The sequence below is a fragment of the Mustela lutreola genome, chromosome 10 (assembly GCF_030435805.1).
Source record: "Mustela lutreola isolate mMusLut2 chromosome 10, mMusLut2.pri, whole genome shotgun sequence".
Taxonomy (NCBI): Eukaryota; Metazoa; Chordata; class Mammalia; order Carnivora; family Mustelidae; genus Mustela; species Mustela lutreola.
In genome coordinates, this window is record NC_081299.1 from 47,528,617 (window position 1) to 47,548,512 (window position 19,896).

Below are 19,896 nucleotides of genomic sequence, written 5' to 3' on the forward strand. Positions count from 1 at the left end.
AATAATAATAACAAACACTATACCATTTACTGAACAAGTCTCACTGCAGGCTCACTGTTGGACACTATATATGCATTGTTTCTAATACTCAGTGCAATCCTTTGGGAAACTGAGGAGGAAGACTGAGGTGGGAAAAGCCGGGGGTGGGGGTGTTTACTAAGTAACTTGTCCAAGGTCCTGCAGCTCTAGATGGTAGAGCTGAGATTCCTGTCCAGGTGCTACAGCTTCTGAAGAAGACCTCTCCTGCCCCAGGCTGCCTCCAGTGCCCTCACTCCCCAGTCTTCCCCCATGGCTTTCCAGAAAGCTTTCCAGAAAGGCTGGCATTTTCACAGGACCTCGTTCAATCCACCCCACCACCACCTCGGGAGGTAGGAGCCTTTATGACTGGACCCATTTTCCAAGCGAGGGAACCAAGAGCAGGTGAAACAACTTTCCACTGTCTCTCAGCTAGTGAGTTACAAAGACACTGCATGTCTTAAGATCAAAGAAAAGGCAGCTCCTAGGCTGCTGCTTGGTGAGAAGCCTTTTGCAGAGGCGAAAAATATGTGCAAACAAAACCAACAGCTTTCTTTATGTTCCCCAAAGTTGCTAAAAATGCCTGCGGGTTTGCACACAAGCAGACGCTGTGTTCACAATGCGGTGTGGCTTCTGTCGTTGGCTCTGGCAAGAAGAGACCTGGCAGGTATTTCTCACGTCTTTGTTAAACACAGGCAGCAGACAAGGGAAGGAGTTCCAAGGTAGTCCCGGGGTGTGGATTTCTGCCAAGACTCCTTTCATTTGTTAAGTTGGGAGGGGGGAGACAGCTCACAGATAAGTCCATGATCCTGCGATCCTGTGGGGGAACTGTGGTATGGTGGAAAATGCATTCCTTGTAGTTAGACAGTCCTATGTCCTGATCCAGATTGTTTTGCCTGTGGGCTGCGTGACCTTGGCCATGTTGCTTAGCGTCTTTGAGCTAACCCCCACTCCCACCCCCCGCTCTGCCCATCTGTAAATCAGGTAGCCCCTTCTGCAGGAGTGCAAGCTCCATGAAGGCAGCGGTGTTTGTCTGTTCCACTTCTGTCTTCCGGTGTCTAAGACAGTACCTGGCAGAGTGAGTTCTCCTACTTAGTTGAATGAATGAATGAATGAATGAATGAGTTGCTCTCTTGGACGATGGTTGTCAGATTGAAAGAAGATCCTGGATATGAAATTGCTTTATAAACTGCAAATTACTATACGAACGTGGGGACTTGTTACTATACAGAAGGTGGTCTGGGTTCTATCGAATACTTGTATTCAGTCAGTCAGCGATTGCACAGCGAGCTTCTCCTCGGGCCTGGCATTGGGGTTCACTAAGAAATGTGAGACTGGTTTCCTTCCTCTGAGTGCTCACAGTCCAGGAGGAAGATATACAATGAAATCAAGCACTAAAATGCAGTACAGGTGAGCATAGGGTGCTGTGGGAGCAGAGAGGAGACAGCGACCCATCCCACACTGGAAAGGGGTAGGTCGAGGAACTTTCTGGAAAAGGCGTTCTGGGACAGTCCCAATTTCAAATCCACTGTCAGAGTTTTCCCAGCAAACTTAGGCCTTTGGGCCACTGGGTGTCTTTATGACACACTGTCACGTCTCATATTGTCGTTTTCATTATAGTCACTCCCTGACATACAATTTCTCTTGTTCCACTTGACTCATTATACTGTTGGGCAAAAACCCAACTCTGGTCAAAGGTGACTCTCACCTACTCACCTGTGCATTAACCAGTGCCTGAGAAAAACATCCAAACATTCTCATTACTGCCTGACAAGCTCTAGTTCTCCTCTCCAGGCACTCTCGTGCTCTCAGCTGTTTCAAACTTTCTCCTCTATCCTGTGAACTCTGCACCTCCTTCCCCATCATCACTTTCAGCTGAAGAGCTTGCTTCCCGCCTCCTTCTCCTTTTGAGAAGCCCACAGAAGAGAAGTTCCTGGTGCTCCCAGCCATGTCCATCATGGTGCAGCCCCGGGTGGGGTGGTCTCCACCCATGGGCAGAAGCCAAGAGAGACTTCTGGAGACATAGGACTCTCCTCACCCAGGGAACAGCCTCCACCCCGTCTGGAGGTGTGTGAGAAAGTCTTCCTGTTGACTCACTGGGCACCTGGCAGGGTAAGCTTGGGAGTGGAAAGGTTACTGAGAGGCGGAGAGAGCCTGGTGGGCTAGGGTGTCAGCATCGGCCTCATGGAGGTGGGTGAGGAACCTAGGTGGACACAGAAAGACAGCAGGGCCTGGTATTGTAAGCAGGCAGCCCCCAGGTGGGAGAAGAGCAGGCGCCATGTCTTCCAAAGTCAGAGCCCACACACATGGCCTGACTTAGAAGGGAGTCACTGAGAAGCACATTGGGAAGGATGCCGGTTTCTGAAGAACGTGACAGATGCTGCCCAGCGTGACCTCTGCTATGTCAGAATTCTTCATATTTCCTTGTCCATTCTTCTGAGAAATCCTCATGAGAGGCCATCGCGAGGGTCTCCCATGGGCACCAGGGGGGTTGTATGCAAGCAGAAGGGGAAGCTCCTTCCCTCACAATGAGCAGAAAAAAACAAAGCCAGGAGAACATCCGTTCACTTATTAAACGCTGACTGCACACTGACTCTCTGTGCCTGGCAGTGAACAAAACTGTCTTAACCCCCCACTGGCATGGAGCTCACAGTCCAGTGGACCGCCCAGGAAGCAAATGAGGGGAGCACCCCATGCATCAGGAGGGCATAGAGCCAGAGAGAAAACTAGGGCAGAGCAGGGCGGAGAGTGTGGTGGGATAAGGGGTTCACACAGTGAAGTGGGAGCCAAGGAAGGCCTCACTGAGAAGGTGGCCTGGAGCAAGGGTGTGAAGGGGGAGCCGGTGAGCCCGTGAACAAGCCCCAAGAGGGGAGCGTGCCAGGCCCAGATGGGTCTCCGAAGCAGCAAAGAGCAGAGCGGAGGGCATGGAATGGGAGAGCAGCAGGGAAACGGGGGGCTGCATGGCGCCCGGGAGGGACATAGGTCCTACACGACCTTAGGGGCTATTACGCTGACTCTGGCTTTTATTCTGTGAGTGACATGACATGACTTCCGTTTTAACAGGAGTTCTCAGGGGACGGTGTTGGAAACACCGAAGGAGGCTGAGGATGGCAGCAGAAGGATCATCAATGATGACTTGGTGACAATCCAGGTGAGGTGGTGGCATCAGACTGGGTTGGCAGGGGTGCTAAGACATGGTCAGACTCTGACCACCCTCTGCGGGGGAGAACCAGCAATCTCTGCTGACAGACAGGAAAGCAGTGTGAATGGGAGAGAGGATTTCAGAATGACTGCGGGGATTTGGGACCTAAGCAAATGGAAAGATGGAACTGTCATTAACGGAGATGGAAAGATGGCAGGAGAAGCAATTTGGGGGCCTTTGCTTAAGTAGGAACTTCATCTAGTGCACATGGAACATTCTCCAGAATAGATCACATCCTCGGTCCTAAATCAGGACTCAACCGGTATCAAAAGATTGGGATCATTCCCTGCATATTTTCAGACCACAATGCTCTAAAGCTAGAACTCAACCACAAAAGGAAGTTTGGAAAGAACCCAAATACATGGAGACTAAACAGTATCCTTCTAAAGAATGAATGGGTCAACCGGGAAATTAAAGAAGAATTGAAAAAAATCATGGAAACAAATGATAATGAAAATACAACGGTTCAAAATCTGTGGGACACAACAAAGGCAGTCCTGAGAGGAAAATATATAGCGGTACAAGCCTTTCTCAAGAAACAAGAAAGGTCTCAGGTACACAACCTAACCCTACACCTAAAGGAGCTGGAGAAAGAACAAGAAAGAAACCCTAAGCCCAGCAGGAGAAGAGAAATCATAAAGATCAGAGCAGAAATCAATGAAATAGAAACCAAAAAAACAATAGAACAAATCAACGAAACTAGGAGCTGGTTCTTTGAAAGAATTAATAAAATTGATAAACCCCTGGCCCGACTTATCAAAAAGAAAAGAGAAAGGACCCAAATAAATAAAATCATGAATGAAAGAGGAGAGATCACAACTAACACCAAAGAAATACAAACTATTATAAGAACATACTATGAGCAACTCTACGGCAATAAATTTGACAATCTGGAAGAAATGGATGCATTCCTAGAAACATATAAACTACCACAACTGAACCAGGAAGAAATAGAAAGCCTGAACAGACCCATAACCAGTAAGGAGATTGAAACAGTCATTAAAAATCTCCAAACAAACAAAAGCCCAGGGCCAGACGGCTTCCCGGGGGAATTCTACCAAACATTTAAAGAAGAACTAATTCCTATTCTCCTGAAACTGTTCCAAAAAATAGAAATGGAAGGAAAACTTCCAAACTCATTTTATGAGGCCAGCATCACCTTGATCCCAAAACCAGACAAGGATCCCACCAAAAAAGAGAGCTATAGACCGATATCCTTGATGAACACAGATGCGAAAATACTCAACAAAATACTAGCCAATAGGATTCAACAGTACATTAAAAAGATTATTCACCACGACCAAGTGGGATTTATTCCAGGGCTGCAAGGTTGGTTCAACATCCGCAAATCAGTCAATGTGATACAACACATCAATAAAAGAAAGAACAAGAACCATATGATACTCTCAATAGATGCTGAAAAAGCATTTGACAAAGTACAACATCCCTTCCTGATCAAAACTCTTCAAAGTGTAGGGATAGAGGGCACATACCTCAATATCATCAAAGCCATCTATGAAAAACCCACCGCAAATATCATTCTCAATGGAGAAAAACTGAAAGCTTTTCCGCTAAGGTCAGGAACACGGCAGGGATGTCCATTATCACCACTGCTATTCAACGTCGTACTAGAGGTCCTAGCCTCAGCAATCAGACAACAAAAGGAAATTAAAGGCATCCAAATCGGCAAAGAAGAAGTCAAATTATCACTCTTCGCAGATGATATGATACTATATGTGGAAAACCCAAAAGACTCCACTCCAAAACTGCTAGAACTTATACAGGAATTCAGTAAAGTGTCAGGATATAAAATCAATGCACAGAAATCAGTTGCATTTCTCTACACCAACAGCAAGACAGAAGAAAGAGATATTAAGGAGTCAATCCCATTTACAATTGCATCCAAAACCATAAGATACCTAGGAATAAACCTAACCAAAGAGACACAGAATCTATACTCAGAAAACTATAAAGTACTCATGAAAGAAATTGAGGAAGCCACAAAGAAATGGAAAAATGTTCCATGCTCCTGGATTGGAAGAATAAATATTGTGAAAATGTCTATGCTACCTAAAGCAATCTACACATTTAATGCAATTCCTATCAAAGTACCATCCATCTTTTTCAAAGAAATGGAACAAATAATTCTAAAATTTATATGGAACCAGAAAAGACCTCGAATAGCCAAAGGGATATTGAAAAAGAAAGCCAACGTTGGTGGCATCACAATTCCGGACTTCAAGCTCTATTACAAAGCTGTCATCATCAAGACAACATGGTACTGGCACAAAAACAGACACATAGATCAATGGAACAGAATAGAGAGCCCAGAAATAGACCCTCAAATCTATGGTCAACTAATCTTCGACAAAGCAGGAAAGAATGTCCAATGGAAAAAAGACAGCCTTTTCAATAAATGGTGCTGGGAAAATTGGACAGCCACATGCAGAAAAATGAAATTGGACCATTTCCTTACACCACACACAAAAATAGACTCAAAATGGATGAAGGACCTCAATGTACGAAAGGAATCCATCAAAATCCTTGAGGAGAACACGGGCAGCAACCTCTTCGACCTCAGCCGCAGCAATATCTTCCTAGGAACAACGCAAAAGGCAAGGGAAGCAAGGGAAAAAATGAACTACTGGGATTTCATCAAGATCAAAAGCTTTTGCACAGCAAAGGAAACAGTTAACAAAATCAAAAGACAACTGACAGAATGGGAGAAGATATTTGCAAACGACATATCAGATAAAGGACTAGTGTCCAGAATCTATAAAGAACTTAGCAAACTCAACACCCAAAGAACAAATAATCCAATCAAGAAATGGGCAGAAGACATGAACAGACATTTCTGCAAAGAAGACATCCAGATGGGGAACAGACACATGAAAAAGTGCTCCATATCACTCGGCATCAGGGAAATACAAATCAAAACCACAATGAGATATCACCTCACACCAGTCAGAATGGCTAAAATCAACAAGTCAGGAAATGACAGATGCTGGCGAGGATGCGGAGAAAGGGGAACCCTCCTACACTGTTGGTGGGAATGCAAGCTGGTGCAGCCACTCTGGAAAACAGCATGGAGGTTCCTCAAAATGTTGAAAATAGAACTGCCCTATGACCCAGCAATTGCACTATTGGGTATTTACCCTAAAGATACAAATGTAGTGATCCAAAGGGACACATGCACCCGAATGTTTATAGCAGCAATGTCCACAATAGCCAAACTATGGAAAGAACCTAGATGTCCATCAACAGATGAATGGATCAAGAAGATGTGGTATATATACACAATGGAATACTATGCAGCCATCAAAAGAAATGAAATCTTGCCATTTGCAACAACGTGGATGGAACTAGAGCGTATCATGCTTAGCGAAATAAGTCAAGCAGAGAAAGACAACTATCATATGATCTCCCTGATATGAGGAAGTGGTGATGCAACATGGAGGCTTAAGTGGGTAGAAGAAGAATAAATGAAACAAGATGGGATTGGGAGGGAGACAAACCATAAGTGACTCTTAATCTCACAAAACAAACTGAGGGTTGCCGGGGGGAGGGGGTTTGGGAGAAGGGGGTGGGATTATGGACATTGGGGAGGGTATGTGCTTTGGTGAGTGCTGTGAAGTGTGTAAACCTGGTGATTCACAGACCTGTACCCCTGGGGATAAAAATATATGTTTATAAAAAAAAACAAAAAAAAAAAAAAAAAAAAAAAGTAGGAACTTCATGTTTGATGCGAGATGCCACATCCCTGTGGAGGTGTGGAGTGGGAGAGGCTGGGCTGGAGAAAGACCCTGGGGAGCCCCCAGTGTACAGTGTACAGACAGCATTTGAGCCCAGGAGGCTGCAGGAGATCACAGAGGAGAAGAGGGCCAAGCACTGAGCCCCGGGCCTCCTGTGTAGTGTTTGGGGACGTAGGAAGGCAGAGAAGAACCAGCAAAGGAGACTGGGGAGAAGCCACCAAGTTGGTCTTAAAAGGCAAGCTTAGAGAGAGAGCCTCACGGAGAAGGAAGTGGTGTGTGTTGCACCACTTGCCTGGCTCATGAAGATCCAGACGGGGCTCAGCCTTCAGACCAATGGCGAGGGCTCACTGCTGACTTTGGCAAGAGCCCCTTTGGAGGAGGGCTGGGGTGCAAGCCTGACCAGAGGGACTCCCAGAGCAGGAGGGAGGCAAGCATCTGGAGGTAGGGCTTGTCTTCAGCTCTTTTTGAGGAGCTTTGCTATGAAGAGGAGCAAAGATGCAAGGTGGAGGCTGGGGGAGGATGTGGGCTCAAGAGAAAGAGTGTGTGGGGGGGGGGGGTGGAGAAAGAGAGAGGGAGCTTGTTTTCATGCCGATGAGAATCAGTAAGCCTAGAGGCAAAAAGTGGTGATTCATAGTTCTTTCATACATTTATTTATTCCTTCAACAAATTGTAGTGAGCATCTATGTTTTGTAGCAGTAGCTTTGTATTTTGCATTCCCAAGAAAGTAGAAACTAAGGTGAACAGAAAGATATAGCCCAAAATGGGACTGGAAACCAGTTATATATTCCACAACATTGAAGAGAAATTGGACACATCGCTAGAGCAATGGCTTTGAGGAGATGAGAAGGGATGAGATTTGCTGCCCAGGGAGGAGCAGGTGTTTGCCATGTGCACAGACCTCATCCATCCTCAGAAAGGAGAGGTCAAAGTAGAAGGGCAAAAGAGGCAGGGCAGTGTCTGCTCAGCACCTAACACAGAGGAATAGAGACCCACACTGGCATGGCACGCATGTGTTCTGGGCGCTGCTCTGAGCTGTTTACGTGTATTCACTTCAAACTCTCATTACACCCCCAGGAGGTAAAGACTGTTGTTGTGCCCATTTTACCTGAAGAGTACGGAGGCAAAGCAATGTTAGGAACACTGGTCTAAGTCGCGCAAGTAGTAAGTGGCATGGCTGACGACCGCCACTTGCTGTCGAGCATCATCCCAGCAGAGGGACGATGGAGGAGCGGGCAGGCGAAGAGAGGCTGTGTGGTTTTGGTGAGCTGGGAGCTGGCCCGTAGCCATTGGTTTCTCCCACAGAGGTGCCTGTTCCTTTATGAAGCACTGTTCAGTCATTATCTGGTGAGACAGGGTAGGCAGCAGGCGGGGGCTGTTCAAGTTCCCAGGTTCACCTTGGTGTAGTCTGGAAGGACAGATTCCTCCCAGTGTCATACAGCTTCCACGGACTCCTGCAGGGAAGTATTGAGACGTTTACTTTTCTTTCTCTTAGAGACACCCTTGGGGTTCTGAGCACCTGTGGTGCCACCAACCTCAGGATTCCTGGTGAAGGGAAAGGAGGGAGAAAGAAAATGGAGGTGGCAATAGACCTGGTTCTGATGGCAACTGGCTGAGAGACACTTGCAGGTCGCCTTCATCCTCTGAGCCTCAGCTATAAAAGGCAGGAGAAGCTAGGATAATATCTTGCTTTATGGACTCCTATGTTTCCTCAGCATATAAGTTGTGGGTGCTAGACAAGGACAGGGCACTAGGAATATGGCAATGAGCAGAAAGGACCCATCCTGCCTTTATGGAGATTGTCCCCTTCGGTGGAGGGGAGGGGACTGACAATCATGCGATTATAAACCATAATACAAGCCTGGAAGGAACATTCTAGGGTGCTGCAAGAGTGCCTTTTCCTAAGCTCTTTTGTAATTTTGGGAAATCTGACTTAAAAAAGGCCTGACCCATAAAACGGAAACTGTCTTTGGTCCTAGTTCTTTCATACATTTATTTATTCCTTCAACAAATTGTAGTGAGCATCTATGTTTTGTAGCAGTAGCTTTGTATTTTGCATTCCCAAGAAAGTAGAAACTAAGGTGAACAGAAAGATATAGCCCAAAATGGAACTGGAAACCAGTTATATATTCCACAACATTGAAGAGAAATTGGACACACGCTGCTGTGTGGCAGGTACTAGGGACACAAGTGTGGAAGGGCAGAAAAGCACTAGGAATATTCTGAGGTTCCACAGGAGTCACACATTGGGGGATGGGGAGTGAGGTGGACTAGGGTGAGACCCCTGGGGTTTTGAATTTGGCCTTCACTACACAGGAGCTTAAGACCTAAGGGGAATTTTGGAAGATTCTGTAACCTTAGTTTTCTCATCTGTATATGAAAATCACATTTCTGAATATTATTCTACACTGTGCTAAGATTGTGCATGCATTATTTTTTTGGCCCATGCAACAGCCCTGTGAGGTGGGCTCCTTCCTATCTTTATTTAACTGATGGGGAAACTGAAGCCCAGAAAGGAATAGTGTCCTAGACATCACAGTATTGGAAGAGGCTCTCTTTGTTCTCATAGAACTTAGGATAGGTGCCTGACAGAAAACTTGGGACCATCTAGTAGCATGGTCTCCAAACGTTTCTGATTGCTCCTCTCTCTGTAAGTAATATTAGACATGTCCTCACTCATCATATTTATTTAGAAACATAGCTGTGTTCTACCAGCAATATAAATAGCAAACACTGGTGAAGACCAAATTCTTGGATCTTGGATAAAATGAAATATACATAGATTAAAGATTAAAACACATATGAATCAAATTGCTACTTGCCCCTCATTGAGTTGTTGAGCCCTTAGAGACCACTCATTTGAACTGTGTATATGGGGAGGGCAGTGGTGGCCAAGGCCATGAATCTTGTCCACGTTGCTCAGTTTGGAGCAGATCAGTGGGGAGATTTTTGCTGCCAGGCAACACTGGACAATGTTTGGAGACTTTGTTGGTCGTCACAACTGGTGTGTGTATAGGAGGAAGGAGGTGATTTCTGGCATCTGGTGGGTAGAGGTCAGGGATGGTGTTAAATACCCTACAATGCCCAGAACAGTTGCTCAAATGTCAGCAGTGCTGAGGGTGGGAAATCTGGTGGAGCCCCTGAAACTTGGATTGAAATGAGGTGAGTGAGTTGTCTCTGCAGCCAGATGACCTGAGCGTGCACCTGGGCTCTCCCATCAGCTGGCAATTGTGGGCACATTACTTAACCTCTGACCTCTACTGTTTCAGCTGAAAAGGGGGTTGATCATACCACTGTGGAGAGACTGTGGCAGAAACAAGGTCTTACTCTTGTGAAAGGCCAAGGGCTAATTCTCCTCTTGTCCTCCCACGTCCTCCTCCTCAGCCATCTCAGCTTTGCTGTCAGACTGACTGATTGCCAAGGACATCAAGGAAGGGTGGGCTGAAAGCTGCCAAGAGGGTTGGGAGCCCCAGAAGCACTCCAGATGCAAAAGATCCTGTCTAGTAGGGTTGAAAACTTCCAGCATTGGCGTGGTGGTCACTTCAAAAGCTGCAGCAGCATCCAGGGTTGGGTGTGAGCTTGGTGTGCTTATGGAAGGGGTAAATCCTGTCTGTCTACAGCAGGGGTCTGCAGCCTCCCTGCCTCTCTCAGCCCCACTACCTGTCTGCAAGTTGCTGTTCCACTGCTTGGGAACCTTGCCTTTCCTTCCTTCCAGACTGTGAACAAACTTCAGACACCATAATGCAGAAACCATAGTCCTGGCCATCTGACCGATAGACATGTAACTAGATTGTTATAATCATATCCCAGTACAGACAGGCACCAGGAGGGAGCTCAGTGGTATCTGAGAACAGAGGGAGGTATGGGGAGAGGGATCTTGGAGGGGGTTCCTGGAGTTGCAGGACCCCCTCTCCCCACTCCATCTCTAACCAGATGAGATGCCTCCACTGCCAGACTATCCATAGACTAGAGGTGTTCTGTGGTCAAGGACTTCTATTTTGTTCCTGGATGTAGCCTCAGAGTCTAGAATGGTGCCTGACACATCGTGGGCACTCAGTACATATTTGTGGAGTGAGTAGTGTTTTAAAAGATGACTATAAATTTACCAGGTGGGTCTGGGAGGAATAGGAAAGGTATTCTAAGCCCAGGAGATAGAATGAAAAAAGAGAGACTAATGATGAGAATTTTGAAGGACACAGCAGGAAACACTGAAGGTCCTTAGTCAGTGGGGCCCATGAGATGACACCAAGGCTGTGTGGAGAGGCTCTGTATGTGCATAGCAAGGCGTTCAAAGTTATCTCCAGATTAAGAATTTGGGGCAAAGTGGACAATGAGAAGTACAGTGTCTGGAGAGAGCACGACAGCATTCACTCAACATTTATTGAGGACAGAGAAAGTACTGGACACTGTGCTGGGCTCTCTTCTCGAATAAGTTATTGAGCTAGCCCAGAGGAGAGGCAGAGGGGCCAGAGATAGGGGCAGGAGACAAGGACACAGACACACACATCACAGAGCACTTCCATGTGTCCTGACGGAGTGAGCCATGAGGGAGAAGGACAGGTCAAAGAGGACTCTGTGGTTTTAAATCACAGGAACTGCCTGAGTGCTGGAGTCCTGGGAAGCTAGAAAGGAAGAGCGTGAGTAGACCGGATGCTGGGTGACCTTGGGCCTGCACTTCTGCAAGCTTCAGTTTTTATTGCTATTATTAACATCATTGTGATTACATCCCAGGCAGGTACTGGCGGCTCTGCACACCCATTTCATTGATTCCCGGAACAGTTCTGCAAAGAAGTTATTTTACCAATGGGGAAATTAAGGCACAGAAGTTTCAGTGATTTGCCTAAGGTCATAAAACTAGTAAGAGGCTGGGAAAAGTGGCAATAATATTGATCCTGGGACAACTGACCCCAAGCCCAACTTTCTCCTTCCACGCAGCACACAGCTCAGGGGCTGGCCTCCCAACCACCTGCCTTAATCCCAACATGGCCAGACTGCCTTTTGGCAACCATCCAGGGTCCTTGGGCCTGAGAGGGCACCATAGAGCAGAAGCCCATTACAAATGGAAACCCCCAATGTTGGTTGGACTAGTTTATTCCCCGTGGATTATTTCTTCAGTTGAGCCTTAAAAGAAAGAAGGTAAAGTCAACCTTTGTGTTTTGGTTAGGAAGCTCCTTCTTGTAAGGGTGGAATCTTACCCTAAATGGGCTGTACCAACCTCTAAAACAAGGGTGATATTAGTACATCCCAGTATCATGAGGAAGATTAAATAAGTATTGTGTGCAGAACACTGGTGTCATGCCTCGTACCCAGTAAGTGCTTAATAAATAAATGTACAAGGCAGTGGAGTGAGGTGGGGGATGGAGTATGTGGCTCCCTGGAGGTGATCGGCCTGCATATGGACCCCAGCTACATCTCAAATTCTGCCACCCAGATGATGAGCTAAGAGATTTGGGGCAGGTCCTAAGCTCTTAATGCCTTGGATTCTGTATCTTTAAAAGGGGTATAATACCAGAATCTACTCAGGAGGACAGCTGTAGGGACTAAACACGTAGAGGCTAAAGACATACAGAGCACTTAGAAGGCTCTCTCTTACCTCCTTCCCCACTACAGTGTTGGATCCGGATCAAGCAGAATCCCAAAAGAATCCTGCCTCATGTTCTTGGAAACCAGCACCTGCGTGGAGAGCAGTTGCCAAACAGAGGCTTGGATAAAGAGGAGGTGAATAGCTTGAGAGGGGGCTTGGATTCATTCTCTTTTCCAGCATTTCCCTGGGCATTGAATTTGTATCATGTCTGGCACTTAGTGCTCGGATGCTTCTGTTGAGTAAGAGATCACCATCCCCAAGGAACCCAAGGTGAAAAACAGGCGAGAGAGGAAGTGGAGAGCAGTTGTGAAGGCCAGAGGTCATTCCACGGTGGCCTGGAGGAGGGCAAGCTTAATCCAGCCCGGAGGGGTGGGTGGGCTTGTGTTTCCCACCCCCCTCGCCTCCCCCACTCCCAAGCCTGGTCTATTAGGTAACAGGTGGGAGAGAGTCCTGAATTCTAGCTGGGAAAAGAGCATTTGCAAAGATAACTGAATGTTAGCACATTCCTGTGGCAGTTATTTGCATTCAGTAAGAGGAAGCTGTGGGTTTTATTACCAAAATGACTGATGATGAAAATGATGAAGATAATGATGTCCTTGGAAGGCCTCAGCTTGTGGAGGTGGGGGAGGGGAGAGCCATGGGAGAGGAAGCAGAGAATGGGATAGGCAGAATCTGGGTCAAAAGGGCCCCAGTGAGCCAGACCCGGGAGCTTGGATTTCATCCTAGAGGCAGCAGGGAACCCAGGGAAGATTTCAAGCAGGAGAGGCAGATGATGGGATCTGTTTTAACAAGATGGTTCTGGAGGCTGGGTCAGGGTTGGGCTGGAGAAAGAAAAGCCTGGGGGACACATCAGGAAGCTAACTGGCAACACTGGAGCTGACCTTGGCAGAGGGGAGGCCCTGGTTTACCTGGGGCCTGACCTGAGCTATGCCACATCCAGGTCTCCGGGCTACGGAATGAGAAATGCACATGGTGGCATTGGCCAAAGTGTCTATGCGTCGGAAAGGGAATGGTGTCCACTGACTTCTCAGCTGTGTCCAGGGATGAAGGCCAGCAACCTCTCTCTTTCCCAATAAAGTCTCTCTCTTTCCCAAGGCCCTGAGGAAGCCAGAGGGCCAGGATCCTCGGCCTGGGTGTGGTGGGCAGAAGACCCGCCTCTCCAAACACATCTACATTCAAATCCCTAGAACCTGTGAATATGTTAGTGGGCCTGATAAAAATGACTTTGCGGATATGATTAAGATAAAGGTCTTGAGTTGGGGAAATTATCTTAGAGTTTCCAGGGTCTCATAAAGTGGGGGTGGCACAAGGGTCAGAGTCAACAGGAGAAGATGTAAGAACAGAAGCAGAAATCAGACCAAAGTACCTTGTTGGCCCTGATGACAGAGAAAGGAACCTTGAGCTGGGCTGGTAGGCACCTCTAGAGAGTAGAAAATGCAAAGAAAGGGACTCGCCCCTTGAGCCTCCAGAGGGGACCAGCCCTGTGACCATTTGGCTGCAGCCCAGTGAGACTGATGGGGATTTCTGACCTCCAGAACTCTAACAAGCGAAAGCTGTGTTCTTCAAAGCCACTGAGCTCTGGGTAATTTGTTACCACATTTGAGCTCATACAAGAATCCAGAAGAGGATGGTCTCCTTCTCCTCTTAGGTCCCTCCCAGGGCTAGGACTGGGTGGAGGGAGGTCACTGAGGAAAGCTCCAAACCAGGTTTGTTGACATAGTCTGGAGCAGGGGGTGAATCGGTGAGTGAAGGCCAGCATGAATGCACAGCTGGACTGTAAGCAACAGCCGGTGTGGACAGAAGGCTTGCTCCGAGCCGGCCTCTGGGCCAAGAGCTCTTGTGTGTGATCTCATTTCATTCTCTCAATAATCAGGAGGCAGTTGAGGGACAGAGAGTTTCAGTAACTTGCCCAAGGTCACACAGCAGGCAGTAAGAGGCAGAGAGCTGAGACCTGCACCAGGGTGATCCCAGAGCCCATGCTCCTTACCTTGCCCTGGCCCCTTGGAGGGACAAGTGGGTGGAGGGTGTACATTGTCGGGGTGTCTCTTGAGTGGGAAACTGTGTTGCCAGCAACCCAAACGTCTGCTTCCCCAAGGTATGTCACATGTTCCCCTTTCAGGATGGTGAGAAAAGAAGGGGAATTTATCTGGCCTGTAGTTTTCTAAGCAGTGTGTGTGTGTGTGTGTGTGTGTGTGTGTGTATAAAATCCCTTGGCTGGAGCTTTCCATACAAGGGAAATGACCCAAGATGAGACACCAGGAAACCAGGTGTGTTTCGGCAGGGCTTGACCCTCACTAGTTCTGTAGCCTTGATTTCTTCCTAAGTGATCAGAGTGGGAGAGGATGTTTTCTAGATGGGGGAGCTGAGTCCAAGAGTCATTGCTTGTCTTGTCCAGAATGGCTTCTGTTTGGGGCGGTTTTTTTCCACCCACAGGACGCCTCTTCACTGGAGACTTGAGAGCTGACCAAAGAGAGCCAGTGCTTTTGTGTGATCACATTCCGCGATGGTGTCTGGGGCACCTCTCCCGGTCTGCCTCATTCAGAGATTGTGGTAAGAACTCCCAGTTTAGCCACTTACCTGGCTGAGTGACCCCGGCAAGCTCCGCAACCTCTCCGTGTCTCAGTTTCCTCATGTGGGAAATGGGGATCACTTACACAAAGAGCGCTTACAACAAAGTTTGGCCAAAAAAAAAAAAAAAAAAAAAAAATTGGCACAGAGTGGGTAGGTATCTGGGCAGAATCTGAAGTCACCAGATTATGGAAAGGTTAGGTTGCTCCTCCAGAGACTAACAGAGAGACCAGATGGCAGCCTGAGAAGACTGGATCGGGACCCCCACGCTCATCCTGGTGACCTTGGCAAAGTCACACAGCTTTATCTTTAAAGAGGCCTGAAGGGTTGCTGGAGGGTCAGTGAGGAGGCAGTGCCGGGTCACCTGCCTGTCTTGGTTGTCAGCAGGATGCAGCTGTTATTATTGAAGGTGGTGGTGGCAGTGTTTGGTCTTGGTTCTGTCGCTGCCTCCCAGGGGCTTTCAGAGACAATACTGTGCTCTCGGAAGTGGTTTGGTACAATGGCGAGCCAGGGGGTGGTGCTCATCAATCTCGGTATAGTCTGGTTCTGGCATCACCTGACTAGCTGGGGACCCTGAGCAAGTCCACGACCCTGCCTGGGCCCCTCTGTTCCTGTGGGAACCAGGAGACTTCTGGCTCTGACTGCGCATCTAGGATGTCTGGCCCCTGGAAGCACCTGGTTCATTTTCCTGCTGAACCGCAGAGAGACAGTAATGATAATACCCAACAGTTCCAGAACAGGGAACACTCGGTTGGCTCAGACTGGATGCTGGACCCTTTCTGGTTGTCTTCCCTCTCCTCAGTCCTTCTCCCCAGATGCTACACAGGAATTCCGAATCCTAAAAAGAGTTTGGTCACATCTGGTTCCACCTGTCCCTCCAGGTGGCTGGGTGGAAGGACAACAAGGCTGCCTGTGAGGGGGAGGGGCTAAAGGAATCTCTCCTCCTGGGAGCAAAGGGCTGTATCTTCTCTTGGCTCCATGATGTCCTCCATAGTGACCATGGCCACCAGATGCAGGGTCAGAGAATATTCCACTTGGTGACCTCACCAGGCCCCTGTCCCAGGAATGACTAGCTGGTTTCACCATGGAGGAGGCAGGAGAGCATGGTTGTTTCTTGCTTTGCTCAGTGCAACACACACACACTCTGGCCTGCTGACTCCATTGACTGCACCACATCCCTCCCCTCTCCTTCCTGGCTGGTCCCACTTTCTGCTTCTCCCCCAACCCCAGTCTGCTGGTCCCACACAGCCCCTGTGCTTCGGTCCCCTCAACCCTTCGTACGTGTCTCTCACCCCTGCCTCACCTCTCTAAGTCCCTTCTTCAAGGTCCTGTTCAAAATTTCCCTCTTTCCTCCTCTCTTCCACAAACACTTTCTGGACAGCTTCTGTCTCCCGATCTACGTCCAGGGCAAACCTTTCCCAACCACTCCCCTTAGACTGCCAGAAAGGACAGCATGGCTATGAAGGGTTGACACTTACTGATGCTTACCACGTGCCATTTGCCACTGCAAAGCATTTTACATGCATTACTTCATTTATTTCTCTTAGGGGCAAGTACTGTGATTACCCCATTTTGCAGATGGGGAAACTAAGGCTTAGAAACATTAGGCAACTCACCCAAGCTCACAGAGCCAGGAAATGGCTGTGGAGTCATACTCAAACTCCAGTCTTTCTGAGCCTATAGCTTGTGTTCTTTGCCACCCAGTTTGGCCTCCTGTCTTCCAGCCCAGACGCCCCTCACGGGCCAGCCCTGTCCCTTTCAGGTCTCCTCTCTCATGGCCCCTCCTGTCATTCACTGCAAGTGACTCACCATGCATGCTCCTTCCTCTGAGCCTTTGCATATGCTACTCCTTCTACCTGGAACACCTTTCCCTTTTCTTTTGTGCCACCAAGAGCCTGCCCATGCATGGATCTCAGCTCAGCAGCCCTTGCTCTGCGAGTTCCTCCTTGAGGCCCTGCCTGCTCTAGCCTCAGATCGGTGGAGAGATTCCCCCTCCTCTTTGCTCCTACAGCACTGGCTGTGCTTCTCCTTATGTGGGCTGCAATGTGTTCTAAGCTCTGGGTGGTTGAGTCTGTGCCAGCATCTAACCACCTTTGCCACACATTTACCAGGCACCCATTACATGCCAGGCACTAGGCTGGGCACTTGGGACATGGGGGTAAGCCAGACAACTGTGTCCCTGCCTTGGTAGGGCTTGTAGCCTAGTAGGGTCAACACCCAGAGCCATTATGGAGGGCTGAGTTCCACTTGGGGGCGGAACAAGGGGCAAGCAATAGTAAATGGAGATAGGTTTAATCAAGCCATGAGGAGGGGATTATGGAGGAAGACAATTTTCCAGGTAAAGAGAGCAGCCTGTGCAAAGGGCCAGGGGCAAGAGAAAGCAGAATGCTTAGGGTGTCAGAGATTGTCATAATTGGAAAATACAGGGTCTAGGGCCAGTGTTCCAGGATCACTCTGGAGAGGCAAACTCCAACCCTTTGACCACAGAGGTTTGCGTGAATCCTGCCTGCTTCTCCCACTCATCTGTGGGTTCCAGCTTGCTTTGAGGACAGTCTGGCATGGTAGTTAACAGCCTGGCTTGCAGCCAGCGAATTTGGGCTTGACCCTAACCTCAGCAACCTGCTTATCTCTTCTAGGTCTTCCTCTCATTCTTTGAGTGGGAATAATAATAGCCACCACCTTCCAGGGTTTGGAAGAGGACTGGATCACTTAATAGAGCCAGACTGGTCTCGGGCACATAAGTAGAGCTTCATTGTGTGATTGTAGCAGTGATAACAATTGATAACACGTTATATAGCATGCAGTCCTTATGGCTTACTCTTATCATTATTCTATGATTGGATCTGCGTCATCTTTGCCTCTCTTATGGGTGGCACCTCAGGCTCCTGTTGCCTGCCAAGGTCTTGTCTTGGGGAGGAGCAGGGAGGATGGGTGAGGTCCAGGATTATAGGACAACCCCTTCTGCCACTGTGTGCAGGGGCCAAGGTAGGAGATGTCTGGCCATGTGGACTCGTCTGGCAAGTATTCTGGACACAGAATCTGGATGCTGTGTGGACACTCCAGCCTAGCTGGGAGTGCTGCCTGTCAGCCAGACTCGCTCTTCCCCATACGTAGCATTATTTCTTTCTTGGGGAAGAGCTGACCCTCTTGGGGTTGGCTGTTCTCATTCTCCCTGCAGGATGCTGGGATGCCTGCTGTGTTGGTAATTCTTTCTTTGTGGTCATTCTCATCCAATTAATTTTCTGCCCTCTCTGCCAGCTTATGCCCCTGGAGGGCTAACTCCTAAGAACTATATCACCCAGGTTCCCTTAGGTTCTAAATTCTAGCTGGATTTAGAGGGCCCAAGGGTAGAGCACGGTGGTGGGAGCAGACAGAGGGGAGGGGGTCCACTCCCCCCCCCTTTCTTCCACAGTTCTGGCATTGGCTCTGGCTGGTGTGGCCACTAGAGCACATTCCTTCTTTCCCTCAACCCCCCGAGGGGTCTGGGCTGCCTGCTGCCCTAGCCTGGGCTGTCTCCACCGATCTTGCTGGTTTCTTCACCCTGCCCTCACCTCCAAACAGTGTTGCCCTTAGATTATTGGCAGCTCAGCCCTTCTGGGTGCACTTGGCTTGTGTTATGATTCTAATCAATACTGTTATGGAGGCCCTCCAGAGTTCTTCAAAGAGACTCTGCCCTAGCCAAGAGCAGGGCACCAATCTGCTCCTCTCCTCACCTTCTCATAACCTTGGTTATCTTTCAGAGGGCAGGTGGAGGTCCCGTCTGCGCATCTGTTCTGAAGGGACTGGAGCTTTCTAGCTTCCAGAGGCCTTGCTGGTCTGCCTGGGGGGCTGTAGAGGAAGCCAGGTTCCCATCGTGAGGAGCCTCAAGGGCTGGGGGAAGATTTGGTGTTTTACTGCAAGAACAATAAGTCCCAATAGATTTTGTGGGAGGGAGGGGCATAATCTGATTCGTAATTGTGGAGGATTTTTCTTCTGAGAGGTTCTGGAGGGTTGAGTGTAGACCCAGAGAAGATACTTGGGAACCTCCTATGTGACCTTAGAGCACTGCCACCATCAGAGACCTTTGCCTCCTCCAACATAAAGCCTCAGGGGATCACCCTTTCCTATTGTGTGCATAAAACTATAATAGTCGGCCTCCCGTGACCTCTTCTTTTTGGGGTGAGTTCCTCTGCCTCAGGGTGTGTTTATTCCCCCTGAGTCCTCAGCCCAGCAGGGGCCTGGCTGTCCCTGAACTCCTTGTTGCTCTCTAGTTCAAATGCAAATGCCTTTGAAGGCACATCCTCTGATAACATTATCAACTGCTAGCAGAGGTCTAATATCAGATCAGCCTGCAGCATCTTGTGGAGCAAGGAGAAAAAGCAAATGTCACCAAACATCTGCTCCATGCCCAGTGACTTTCCAAACTGTGCCAGCCCTGGGAGTCAGCGGGACTGTCCCCATATTACACTGTGGAACAGGAGGCTCAGAGAAGTCCTCTCACTTGGATTAGTCACCCAGCTGTGAGTGACAGCAAGATGCAAACAGCCCTTCTCTCTGTGTACTTAAAAGAGGTGAATGGAGAAACGTGCTATCAGATAAACTGGTCCAATCCTAAGAAAGTGAACCAGGAAAGGTATGTGTGTGTGCATGTGTGCCTGCGTGTGTGCGTGCGCGCGCGTGCGTGTGTGTGTGTGTGTGTGTGTGTGTTTAAAAATTTTTTAAAAAGATTTTATTTATTTATTAGAGAGAGAGATAGTGACAGAGATAGGGAGAGAGAGCTCAAGCCTGGAGAGAGGGAG

General features: G+C 48.3%; 1 protein-coding gene across 1 annotated transcript in view; it reads left to right on the forward strand.

Moving 5' to 3' along the window:
- The first annotated feature begins 2,044 nt into the window (after positions 1-2,044).
- The window catches only part of LOC131809266 (uncharacterized), a 226,839-nt gene continuing 208,987 nt past the window's right edge, over positions 2,045-19,896 (forward strand). Inside the window, exons 1-2 of the mRNA XM_059136161.1 lie at positions 2,045-2,082; positions 3,079-3,166. The gene's annotated coding sequence lies outside the window, so the exon portion shown is untranslated. The remainder of the gene's footprint in view (positions 2,083-3,078; positions 3,167-19,896) is intronic.